Source organism: Ailuropoda melanoleuca, chromosome 10 (assembly GCF_002007445.2).
Source record: "Ailuropoda melanoleuca isolate Jingjing chromosome 10, ASM200744v2, whole genome shotgun sequence".
Taxonomy (NCBI): domain Eukaryota; kingdom Metazoa; phylum Chordata; class Mammalia; order Carnivora; family Ursidae; genus Ailuropoda; species Ailuropoda melanoleuca.
The window spans coordinates 16838529-16851533 of NC_048227.1; the positions used below are offsets into that span (position 1 = coordinate 16838529).

The following is a 13005-nucleotide window of genomic DNA, read 5'->3' on the forward strand; positions in this document are numbered from 1 at the left end:
ACCCTCTCTAACTCTCCTAACGGTCTAGAGTAAGCACTGTACTCTTCATTTCGCACTGTGGAAGCCGGAGTGTTGGAGAAATCAGTGACTTTACCCAGGTCACGCAAGTAATAACGGGTAGAAGTGGGATTCAAATCCAGATGTGACTCTACGACCTTCATGTTAAGGCTCAAACAGCCCTCAGTATGATCAATATCCAAATCCTGCTGGTTCAATGTTCAACAAACTGGCTTCTAGTCCACAGACACAGAGACCACAAATCCCGGAGTGACGTAAATTGGATATTTTTTTCCAATGCAGATGATACATCAAAATTCTATAGGAGATTCATTTGCGTTCATTTCATTTCAAAGATTCATTTAAAATCTTTGTAAGGCAGTTGAGTCCGGAGGCTGCGGCTGCAGGGGAATCACTGAGGAGAAGATGCAAAGACGCTCTCCGTGCGCGTCGCCGCAGCCATGGCCCTCGCCCTCCCTCGGCGGGCCGGGCTGGTCTCCGAAAATGCTTTGGGATCACCCTTCACTGCTGCAAGGAACTTCCATGCCTCTAACGCTCGTCTTCAGAAGACTGGCACCGCTGAAGAGCCCTCTACACTTGAAGAGCATATTCTCGGAGCTGATACCTCTGTTCACCTTCCGTACCCAGCCCCTTATTCTGGCTGTTCTGCGGGAGCATATGTTAGATAGAATGGCAAACATGCTTTGATCATCTACAAAGACTTATCCGAACAGGCCGTTGCTCACCGTCAGATGTCTCTGCTGCTCCGCCGGCCCCCTGATCGAGAGGCCTACCCTGGTGAAGTGTTCTACCTACACTCCCGTCTGCCAGAGAGAGCAGCCAAAGTGAACGATTCTTTCGGTGGTGGCTCCTTGACTGCTTTACCAGTCATAGAAACACAAGCTGGTGATGTGCTGCTTATGTTCCAACAGATGTCATTTCCATCACCGACGGACAGATCTTCCGGGAAACAGAACTGTTCTACGAAAGTACCTGCCCTGCCATCAACGTTGGTTTGTCTGTGTCCCGTGTGGGATCTGCTCCCCAAACCGGGCCATGAAGCAGGCGGCAGCTACCACGAAGCTCGAATTGGCTCAGTATGGCGAGGTTGCTGCTTCTGCCCAGCTCGGTTCTGACCCTAATGCTGCCACTCAACAGCTCTTGAGTCGTGGTGTTCCACCGAGCTGCCGAACCAAGAACAGTATTCTCCCACGGCTACTGAAGAACAAGGGGCTGTTATTTATGCGGGTCTAAGAGGGTGTCTTGATAAATTGGAGCCCAGCAAGATCACGGAGTTTGAGCCTGTGTGCCTGGCTCATGTTGTCAGCCAGCACCAAGCCCTGTTGGGCAATATAAGGACTGATGAAAGGATCTCAGAACAGTCAGGTGCTAAGCTGAAAGAGATTGTAACAAACTTCTTGGCTGGATTTGAAGCTTACACTCCAGTGGAGTCACATGAAATACCAGTGTGGTTTTGTCGTCCTTTATTCTAGCAATCGGTTCCATTTGTAAAAGGATTACTCTCATACTCCAGATGTGCAGAAATTATGTTAAAAATCAAGGTTCCATACTGGTTGGTATAAATAAATAAATAAACTCTTTGTAAGACCACTTGTATATAAATTTAGAAATGGGGTTAAAAAGGCCTGTGACTTACTGCATGTCCCCATTTCCAGCTCTAGAAAGTTGGGTCACTGAAACTATGGAGGCTGATGGACCTACCCACTGAGAACAGGGTGTCTCACGGTTGGGCCAGGTATTTATAAAACACACACTGTGGTTTACAAAGCACTTTTTGTTTTAGATTTTTTTTAAAAGTTTATTTATTTAAGCAACCTCTGTACCCAACATGGGGCTTGAACTCTCGACCCCAAGACCAAGAGACGCATGCTCCTCTGACGGAGCCAGCCAGGCGCTCCCACAAACCACTTTCAAGACACTGCTTCAGATCCCGGACAGCCAGCCCCTCTCGAACAGCACCAGCACACAGTAACCAGAGTGAGCAATTCCAGGGCCCGCATCCCAAGCAAGCACACACTTCTGTGCTTCCGTCAGGCCTGCCTGACATGCCCCTTGGTCCTTCCCCCACTTCCCTCTGGGTCTCGAATTTGCCCATCTTTCAGGGTCCAAATCAACTGGCAGCAAAGTTAACTCTTCTAACGCAGCACTTGCCGATCTTTTTCACACCATGGCGCACACAGAACAGAATACTTACGGTCACATTTGTGTGGCATACTGCTGTAAAAGAACAAAGCTGCTCACAGCCAGAAGAGAATGGCAGGGGGATCTGGCTGCCCCAGGCCCCACTCATCTGCCCTGAGGCCAATGGCAGTCAAAACTTCCAAAGGACAGTGCACAAACTTCTTGCGCCGTTCTTGGACTTGTCACACAGATGCTGAGAGACTGTTTCACTTACTTGTCTCTCCTGCAGACCATGAGCTCTTAGAAGACTGACATGCAGCTGTATTCGTCTTTACGTTCCCAGCAACTAGCATAGGGCCTGGCACCTATTAAGTCTTCAGAATAGATTACTGAACCAAACTGAATCGTGAAAATCTCTTAAAATCGTCTTTCAACCATTCTGAAGCTGGGCTAGTCAATACCTTTTCTCCAACCCCAGAAAAAAAAAAATTAGTTGTCTTTTTTTTTTTTTTTTTGAGTAAGCTCCATGCCCAGCATAGAGCCCGATGACAGGCCCGACTTGGGGCCCGAACTTATGACTCTAAGATTAAGACCTGAGGAGTGCCTGGGTGGCTCAGTCGTTAAGTGGCTGCCTTCGGCTCAGGGTGTGATCCCAGAGTCCTGGGATCGAGCCCCGCATCAGGATCATCCGCTGGGAGCCAGCTTCTTCCTCTCCCACTCCCCCTGCTTGTGTTCCCAGGCTCCCCAGTTAGTTGCTATTATACTCTAGGAGGGACAATCGACTCCCCATCTATGGAGAAGAGGTACTTCTCTATAAATTCATTCACTCAATAATATTTGTCAAATACCTACTCTCTGTGCCAGGCATGAGAAATATACGGTAGTGAATGAGACAAAACGTCCCTGCCTTGCTTACGAAATCCAGTCCAGAAAGGAACACAGACATTAAACAAATAGTTCCATATACTTATACTTATGGTCGGTGAAGTAAACACTTTAAAAGGGACACAGAGAACACAATAGATACACGGATAAATTTGAATAAACAACGACAGGGAATATTGAAGAACTGAAAACACAAATTCCCAGGCAAAAAGGACTAAGTGCCAAAGAGAATATCTCTTTGGGAGAATATCTCTTCGAGAGAATAAGTGCTGGTAGTGAAACTTCAAAGCCTCAAAGGCAAACATCGCACTACTACGCTGGAGAAGGAAAGGGGACGGGGGCACAAAAACCAGTGTTTAGCCTGAACAACTAAAAGAACGGGAAGACTGGGGAAGGTAAAGGTATGTGAGGGGTAAAACTCAAAATTTCAGTTCTGGACATATGTGAGATGCCGATTTGACATTTTAAGAGATGTCATTTGAGAGGTGAATATAAGAATCTGGAGTTCAAGGCAGAGCACTGGATTGAAGATCAAAATTGGAGAACACAATAGACGGTATCTGTACTTCAAGTCTTGAAATGGATAGCTCCTAGGAAGTGGACTCAGAGAAGGGATTAGGATGAGGTCTTGGGGCAGAACCACCATTAAAGATAAAGAACAAGAGGGGCGCCTGGGTGGCACAGCGGTTAAGCTTCTGCCTTCGGCTCAGGGCGTGATCCTGGCGTTATGGGATCGAGCCCCACAAGGCTCTTCCACTATGAGCCTGCTTCTTCCTCTCCTACTCCCCCTGCTTGTGTTCCCTCTCTCGCTGGCTGTCTCTATCTCTATCGAATAAATAAATAAAATCTTTAAAAAAAAAAAAAAGATAAAGAACAAGAAATCAGCAGAGGGGAAAGCAGAGAGCTGAGGCTAAAAAGGAGAAGGTTCCACAAATCAAGTGAAGAACGTGCTTCAAGGAAGGGCAGTGACGGCCGCATCGAGCACTGCTACAGGAGTGAGAAGGAACTTAACACTGAATTTGGCGACCGAGAGATCACTGGTAGCTTCTACAAAGTGCTATTTCAGGGGAGCGGCGAGGGCCTAGACTGGGGCGGGTTCAGAGACCTGGAGATGAGGCGCCAGCTAGAGGCTGAAACCTCACGCTGCAAGCGGGCGCAGAAAGATGGGGCGGCAACTGGAAGTCTCTGGAGGGCAAGTAAATTTATCTCGTTAACAGGAGCTCATCCTCAGGCACTGTCTTCTCGCACCTGACCTGAGTACCCCGCCTCCGCCGCCTCCGCCGCCTTCGCGCCCCGCACGGCGCACGCCCGCTTCCCGTCCTCGCCGAGCCGGCCAGCGCACGCGCAAATCCCAAAGACCGCCGGCGCGGGCCCTCCCTCCCCGAGCTCCACCTCTCCCCGCCCAGGGCGCGTGCGCACCGCCCCTAGAGAGCCGCCTCAGGGAGGCCCGGGAATGGGGACCAACCGGGAGGGACCCTGGCCCTCCGCTCCCGCCATTCCCCGGGGGCCCCACACCGCGACCCATCCCCACCTGCCAAGCCACGGGGCGGAATAGGCACGTCGCGCTGGAAATTACGACGGCAGGCGCGGGCGCGTCCCTCGAATGCTTTTCAAAGCCTTAAGATCAAAACGCGCTTACGTTCGAAGATTCGCGGCACGTCGAGAACCACACACGCTTTTTTCCTTTTATGAGCCAGACGCAGCGCGAACCCCCCCCCACGCATACGCCGTCCTGCCTCTGTGACGTGCCGCGCTGCTCCTTGGGATATGTAGTTTTTACCTTATAACGCTATGCCCGATTCGCCGGCTGAACATTTTAACGAACTAGAGCCCTTGTGTTTCAGTGTCCTTTCTCATTCCCCCAAGCCTCTGTAAGATAATCAAAATAATTTTTTAAACTTCAAACTGCTCCAAAACGATAACGTCTATTTTTTTTAATGTTTAAATAAATTAAAACAAGCAGATCCGTAGACCCAGAAATGGCACTTTTACATTCCCAGGAACGTGTTAAGGACATGAGTAAATATTAAACTACATTAGTTTACATCCTAGTATCTTATAATTTCTTACATAACCCCTACCAAAGTTTAAAATTACATTTTATATCCTTTATTTGTTACACTTGCCAGCTCAGTAAGGTTAGAACCATCTGTTTTTTTCACCTTTGTATTCCCAATACCTAGCACTCGTAGTACCTGTGAGGGCACACCATAGGCCCTCAATATTTTTGTATGCACTTAGAAGAATCTCAGACTTCGACACAAACTATTTCAGCCCCAAATTAACACATCATTTTTTGCCATCAAGTTTGTTTTTCTTTTTGACGTCTCTATCTCAATGAGTGGCAATGACCATCTCTCCAGTCGCAGCTCTACACCCTGAATTTTAAGAAGCTTATCTGGCAAGGATTTCACAAATTTTGCATTTGTAGAGGTCTCAGGAGCTATTTCTCCGGAATGTCAGCTATGGACCTTAGTTACTCCTCCCGAGAGATTTGGGGCTCACAACTGTTTGAATTTATCTGTAATCTTTGATGTTTCTACTGTTAAACAACAAAGATTCAACTGAGTAACTTAAAAGGTGAAATTGGGTTTATTTAAGATTCATGGATCAGGCAGCAGCATCCCATCTGACAAGGGGAAAGGAGTTCCACCACGCTGAAGAAAAGGAAAGGTTTTTGAAGACGGAAAGGGAGTGGAGAAAAGGGTATTATTAGTCAAGAATGCATTGCTTTAGGCAAGGTCACCCTCCTAAGGGGAATGAATGGAAGGGATCTACCACTAAATTTCCTAGCGCTGACCAAGAAATTCCACGTTGATTGGTGAAATAATATATGGTAACAGCTCACACTTGTTGGCCGCTTACTGTGTACCCGGCACTGTTAAATATGCTTTCTGTGTTTCATTCATTTCACATACTCCATCCATTTTTCATCTCCACCACATGTGCCATAGTTTAATGGGCCTTGACACTTGACTGAACAACTGCAAGACTTGTTAATTGTTTATTTCCAGATGTAGAGGTAGGGCTACTCATTGCTCGCTTCACGACAGACTATCATTATTGGGCTCTGTCTACCCTCTCTCTTGTTTTATCTGTTTATGGCCTTTATCTCTTTTCTGTATCCTCCTCCCTTCCCCGGTGTGTGTAAGAGTGTCTTTGTCAAACATGCATGTTGTCTAGTGTGCATGTATTTTTAATTTACCTAAACGGGATTGTGCTCTAAAGCTCATTCAGTTTCTTATTTTTCCCCACTCAGCACTATACTTTCAAGACTTATCCTTGTTGCCGTGTGTGCCTGTTACTTAGAATAACTGTGCAATATTTCATAATGGACACTCACACTGTAGTTACCTGGACCCATGGTGATGGACATCTAACTTGCCTCCAACTACTGGCTGCAGCAAACAGCGTCCCCACGAACAGCCTCATGCATGTCCTCTTGTGGCCAATGTAAGGATTTTTCTGGGAAGTGTAATATCTCTGATCATACTCAGTAAGACCGAGTATAGCCTCTTGAATTGTCTGCCCTCCCCCATTTGTCCAGAGCATTCTTTTTCCCCTCCTCTCTTCCCTTTTCTCTTCCTTTTTTAAGATTCTACTTATTTATTTGAGAGAGAGGGGTCATGAACAGGGGAAGGGCAGAGGGAGAGGGAGAAGCAGACTCCTAGCTGAATGGCGATTCCCCTTGCGGGGCTCAGGGATCATGACCTGAGTTGAAGGCAGACATTTGAGGGACTGAGCCGCAACCCCTCCCACCCCCCCCACCCCGGCATCCCAGGAGCACTCTTCTTAAAAAGCAAAGGTGTGCATGAGCTGGCCCCTCTATCACCTGGCCCCACCACCTCCTCTCCCCACCCTCTCCACCTCCCTTCTCCCCTCCAGCCTCTTCTTTAGGTCTTCCATAAGTGCCATGGTCCTCCCCCTTCTCTGCAAAGGCTTTGTGGAGCACATTTCCCTCCCCTGTTTACTTCCAAGTCTCCTACTCATCTTCAGATCTCCCTGACTGAGTCAAATCCTTGGGTCATGATCCCTCAAGAACACCGTGTGGACCTCCTGTAATTGCGACGGTAACACAACGTCATGATTTTACATTTGTTTATGCCAAAATTTATGTCTGTCCTACCTCTCACCTCTCATGTTATAACCTCCATGAAGGCTGGCCTCATACCCCTTTATGTTCATCACTGTATCTTTAGCACGTGTGCCTGGCACATAACAAAAATATTTGTTGGATCAAAGAGATAATGAAGGTGTTCTGTCTGCTTAGGAAGGACCATTGAGGGGGCAGCAGCTTTGTGGGGGTGACTGCTATAGAATTTGGTCCTCAGCTCTGCAGAACCAGAAATTCCATGTCGCTAGCAACCTCTGAGGGTAGACTCACACTGATCACACTGATGCAACTCACAAGAGACTGATGTGTAAACCAGAACCCACTAAATTATATGGGGAGACTTAGAATTGTGGTGCTGACAAGAACACTCCCTTTGCTTGGGCAGCAGAGTCCCTTTCTGTAAGAAAGCCACAGTGGCAAAGAAGACTGGGCCCTTCTGGTCTATCTTTTAGTCTCACTGCCTCAGAGCATCACAACTGAAATCCTTTCTAAAAAGCCTTGAAGTCACAGGGCTCGTGACTGAAGGTCTCTCGAGGACACGCAGAGGGAGTTACATAGCATGACTCCCTAACAATCCTTTAACAAATCCCTCTCTTCACAGAGTTCCACTGCTGAGGGCAATGCTCACATCTCTCCCCTCTCTTTGCTTTCTCCCCCACTCAGAACTGGCTTTTTACAAAGGGGCTTCGGGCACCTTCTATGAAAGCCAGCTACCCCTCTCTCACCTTGTCCCTGTTCATGCCTACCCATCACCCACTTGAACAAAACAAAAAAAGCCTTGAAGCCCACATCCATCTTGTTAGTTCTGATGATAGAACTAACTAGAGGTCGTATCATCCCCCGGCACCCAAGAGACAGGAATGCTGGCTTATCATTCAAAGGAATGTGAAGGAATTCAACCCAACTAGCTTATGAACATACAAGTAGTCTGAGCACACACGGGTGGCTCATGGGCCCGCTCCTGAGCACCTGAGGACCAGATGCACCTCATGAAATCTCCAGTCTAAAGAACAAAGATATGTTTCAGATTCCAAGCCCCTCAAAAGATGGAACAAACAGACCTTCCTGGGACCGGACAAAGCAGCACAGAAGCAATGAAGTCACATGTGTTAACATGACTTCATGGGCCTCCAATCAACAGCATCCACCTTCTCAGAAGACCCTCCCCCCACCCCCACCCCCCACCCCCAATTTTGCCCTTAGAAACCCTCGCTTGTAAGCCATCAAGGAGTCTGGGATTTGGAGCATCAGCTCCCTGAATGGCACCACACCGATAAATAGCCTTCACTGCAGAAGCTCGGTGTCAGTTTTCATTGGCTTGCTGAGCACTGGGGGAACCAGGTCTCATTTGGTTTGGTGACAGGCTGGTCAGTCCGATCCGACCTCCCATGGGAGGCAGGCGGAGCAAGCTGTCCACGCTTACTGCTTTTCGTCCCCAACACGTAAAAAGAAGCCACAGCATGACCAGAAGGTGGCATTGTGTGTCTGGAACCCAAGGGAGGAAGGGGATACAATACATTAACTCTTAAAAAATTGCTTTAATCCCCCTCGCTTCTAAAATAGCTCTACACTGTAGGAAGCCACACATTGCCGAGATCTAGAATCTGTAATGGAGAAAGTATACATTTTCCATAATCCCAGTCTAGGGTAGGACCACTCTGGAGAGTGTGGTACACATTCCATCCCCTAGTCTCCCCTCTCTTTTTATTGCAGTAACTACAATACAATAATTTTGCTTAGAAAGATTGGCCTGGGGCTCGTGCTCCGTGGGTGGCAGCAGCTTCTCAAGTCACAGGAACCCCTGGGACCTGGGACCACCAACAGTAGGGCTCCAGGGAAGGGGGCGGTTGGTGCAAGGGGCGCCAGATCCTTCCCCTGACGAGCCCTGGGCTCCACAGCCATTCCCTACGCTCCACCACCCACTCAACCTGCAAGGTGATGGTCTTTACTATTTGAATATATTATTTGGATGGAGTTTCCTCCCTTAGTGTAGAATGATGTATCAGATCGACCAGGCCACGAAGCAAGTACTCAGAGATCGCTTTGAGGGAGCCCCAGGATTCTCTTGACGTCCCTCAGGCAGGATGCCACTTCTAGAGGGGGTCCCAGGAGCACCTCACCATCCAGGAGTGGTTAGACAGAGTCAGCTAAATCACATAAAACCTGGACTGGAATCCATACAATCAAGGATTGTGGTCCTATCCAAGAAACCCTTACCAGAAATTACAAGGTGATATTGTCCACATGGGTTTTTTTTTTTTAAGATTTTATTCATTTATTTGAGAGAGAGAACACAATCAGGGGGAGGGGCAAGGGGAGAGGAAGAAGCAGACTCCCCTCTGAGTGTGGATTCTTTTTCCCCCCATTCAGGGCTCGATCCCAGGACCCTGCAATCATGATCTGAGCCGAAGGCAGATGCTTCACCAACTGAGCCACCCAGGTGCCCCATCCACCTGGTTATTTGAACAGACAGCTGGACATTAAAGACCTCTGTGTGTTTATTGCACCCAGCACATGGCAGACTGCCCAGCAGAGAAGGTGAGCCTGTGAACACAGAAGGGACAGCATTGGACATCAGGCACCACGGTCCCAGTGAGAAATGGATTTGAGACTTGAAGAGACACGACTCTTCACTGGAGGTCAATATCATCATTTTACGAAGATAAACATTGCTGTTATGTATGTACTTTTTTTGTATGTATGTATTTTTTACTACTCAAGCTGGGTTTACAAAGTGAAATTGAATGGAGAACATATGGTAATATGAGCTGAGTAGGTGGCTATTATGGTTGCTTCAGGTATTTCTGAAATTCACCTGGTTCTGTTCTTCATGCATGCGTGGGTGTATACTAGGTACCGAGGGGCAAGGGAGGCATATTGTACTACTGAAGTTGTTGCGAATTATGGTGATAATAAGAAGTAGATGATTTTGGTCAGTTTAGAGACCAAAGATGTGAGATGTGTGAGATGGCTCACACTAGACCGTCAGACTGCTGACATTGCTCCCTTCCTGCCACTGAGCTCCGTGACATGACCCAATTGATATAAAAATTTTAGCTTAACTAGAAGTCTATACTATGCCGCTTGGGGCGCCTGGGTGGCTCAGTCAGTTACGCCTCTGTCTGCCATCGGCTCAGGTCATGATCCCAGGGTCCTGGGATGAGTCCGCATTGGGATCCCTGCTCGGCGGGGAGCCTACTCCTCCCTCTCCCTCTGCTGCCCTCCCTGCTTGTGCACTCGCTCTCTTTCTCCCTCTAATAATTAATTAATTAAATATTTTTAAAAAATCACCCTAAATATCAAATTATTTAGATTAAAGAATTAAAAAAAAAAAGAAGTCTATACTATGCCTCTAAAGAGGCATTGTAAGTTACAGGGCTTGGAAAATCTTAATGTCTACGTGTAAGCAGGAGCCATGTACCCTTCTTTTTTTCTTTTTTTTTTTTTTTTAAGATTTTATTTATTTTTTTGACAGAGACAGCCAGCGAGAGAGGGAACACAATCAGGGGGAGTGGGAGAGGAAGAAGCAGGCTCCCAGAGGAGGAGCCTGACGGGGCTGGATCCCAGAACGCTGGGATCACGCCCTGAGCCAAAGGCAGACGCTTAACGACTAAGCCACCCAGGCGCCCCTCTTTCTTTTTTTAAAAAAAGATTTTATTTATCTCCTTGGTACACAGTGATGCCACCAGCCCAGCCTGATTGCATACCCTGCCTTCGGCCTGGGAATCTCTGGTCCTTTGAGCCGAGGACTTTTGCATCTCCACGGGGCTATCCAGGCTTTCCTGAGTTGGAGAGTTTAACTTATGGAGCTGGGTGTCTCTTGCTGTCTCTCTCAGTCACTCTTTTTTTTTTTTTTTTTTTTTTTTTTTTTTTTTTTTTTTTTTTTNTAATCACCATACAGTACATCCCCAGATTCCGATGTAAAGTTTGATGCTTCATTAGTTGCGTATAACACCCAGTGCACCATGCAATACGTGCCCTCCCTACTACCCATCACCAGGCTATCCCCTTCCCCCACCCCCTCCCCTCTGATCAGTCACTCTTTTTTTTTTTCCCTAAGATTTTATTTATTTATTTATCAGAGAGAGAGAGAGAAAGAGAGAGAGCACAAGCAGGAGGAGCGGCAGGCAGAGGGAGAAGCAGGCTCCCCGCTGAGCAAGGAGCCTGATGCAGGACTCGATCCAGAACTCCGGGGATCATGACCTGAGCCGAAGGCAGATGCTTAGCCATCGGAGCCGCCCAGGCATCCATCTCAGTCACTCTTGTTGAGGCTTCACTGCCTCTAGGAAGCCTGCCCTGATTCTCTCCCCACCCCACACCATCCCCACCATCCCTACTCCCCGTTGGGTTGGGTACCCTCCTGAGAGCTCCCCAGCCCCCTGAGTTTACTTCACGCTGATCACACTGGGTTGTAATAGGTGTGCCTGGCATCTCCTGGAATGTCATGAGGGTACAGTCATATGTAGAAAGAAAAGAAACTTCCTTGTGGCTGATTTTACGTATACTTTTCCCACCGAGTCACCTTCTCAGGTCCATGCCATGGGGTCCCCAAAGTCTCTTCTCTCTTGCTCCCCCCCCCCGCCTGCCCTGCTCCCCACCCCAGGATCTGAACTTTCTCCTTCCAGCAAGTGCAGGATCAAGGCCAGGAGATGTTCTTCCCTGGTTCCGTGAAGGATGGTCCTTGTGCCTTTATGGTCTTCTGTGGGACTAGGATTGGACCTCTCAGTTCCCCCAGAGCAGACCACATGGAAGCTCAGAAACCCACTGATCTTAAAATAGCTTCGTGAATTCAACTGATCATTTATTGAGCACTGACTGTGTGCCAGGCCTGGGGGATACAGTAGGATAGACAAAATTCCTGCCCTCGTGAATGATGATAACGGTAAGAGTTGACATTTATTGACCACTTTGTTCTAGGCGCTGTGTTGGGCCTGTACAAAAACTGGCCCTTTTAATCCTCACAGCAATCCCACCAGGTAGGTATTATTATTAATTTCCTCATACAAATGAGGAAACTGAGGCACAGAGAGGCTAAATAACTTGTCTAAGGGCACAAAACTAACAACTACAAGAACCAGGCTTTGGACCCAGGTGGTCCGGCAGCACAGCCTACTTCTTTAACTGCTAACTAAACCAAACCAGGGCCGCATTCTTTGGGGCCAAATCATGGAGAAGTAAAATAAAAAATTAGTGATGACAGAATGTATAATATGGAGAAAGTACAATAAAATGAAGGTAATGGGGAGGAGGGCGTCTGGGTGACTCAGTCGGTTAAGCGTCTGCCTTCAGCCAGGTCATGATCCCAGGGTCCTGGGATCGAGTCCCCCATCGGGCTCCCTGCTCAGTGGGAGACTTCTTCTCCCTCTACCTCTGCCTGCCACGCCCCCGGCTTGTGCTTTCTCTCTGTCAGATAAATAAATAAAAATCTTTTTTAAAAAATAAGGGTAGGGGCGCCTGGGTAGCGCAGTCGTTAAGCGTCTGCCTTCGGCTCAGGGCGTGATCCCGGCGTTCCGGGATCAAGCCCCACATCGGGCTCCTCTGCTATGAGCCTGCTTCTTCCTCTCCCACTCCCCTGCTATGTTCCCTCTCTCGCTGGCTGTCTGTCTGTCACATAAATAAATAAAATCTTTAAAAAAAATAAAAAATAAAAAATAAGGGTAATAGGGTAAAAATGGGGCATTCTTAGCACCCAGCCTGGTCCAAAGCAGGGCGGGCAGGAAGAAGGAATCCCTGACAGGTGTTTCCACACACACAGTTGCCGAACCTTCGCCAGTGTTTGGCCGGCTGTGCTTAAAACCAGGCTAGGCTGGAACTGGGGTCAGGTAGACCTCGGGGGTGGGGGTGGGGGATTCTTCACCACTCACCAG

At 48.0% G+C, this 13005-nt stretch overlaps 1 protein-coding gene and 1 pseudogene across 5 annotated transcripts in view; one reads left to right on the forward strand and one right to left on the reverse strand.

The window, feature by feature from the left end:
- The window catches only part of SGF29 (SAGA complex associated factor 29), a 29072-nt gene extending 24344 nt beyond the window's left edge, over positions 1–4728 (reverse strand). The window contains exon 1 of one of the 5 annotated variants that reach the window (XM_011234899.3): positions 4664–4728. The gene's annotated coding sequence lies outside the window, so the exon portion shown is untranslated. Of the gene's footprint in view, positions 1–4272; positions 4518–4555 lie in introns of those variants that run through there. The other 4 variants (XM_034670166.1, XM_034670167.1, XM_019808029.2 and 1 more) reach the window with 4 other exon arrangements.
- LOC105241161 lies at positions 459–1490 on the forward strand (annotated as a pseudogene).
- Positions 4729–13005: the final 8277 nt, after the last annotated feature.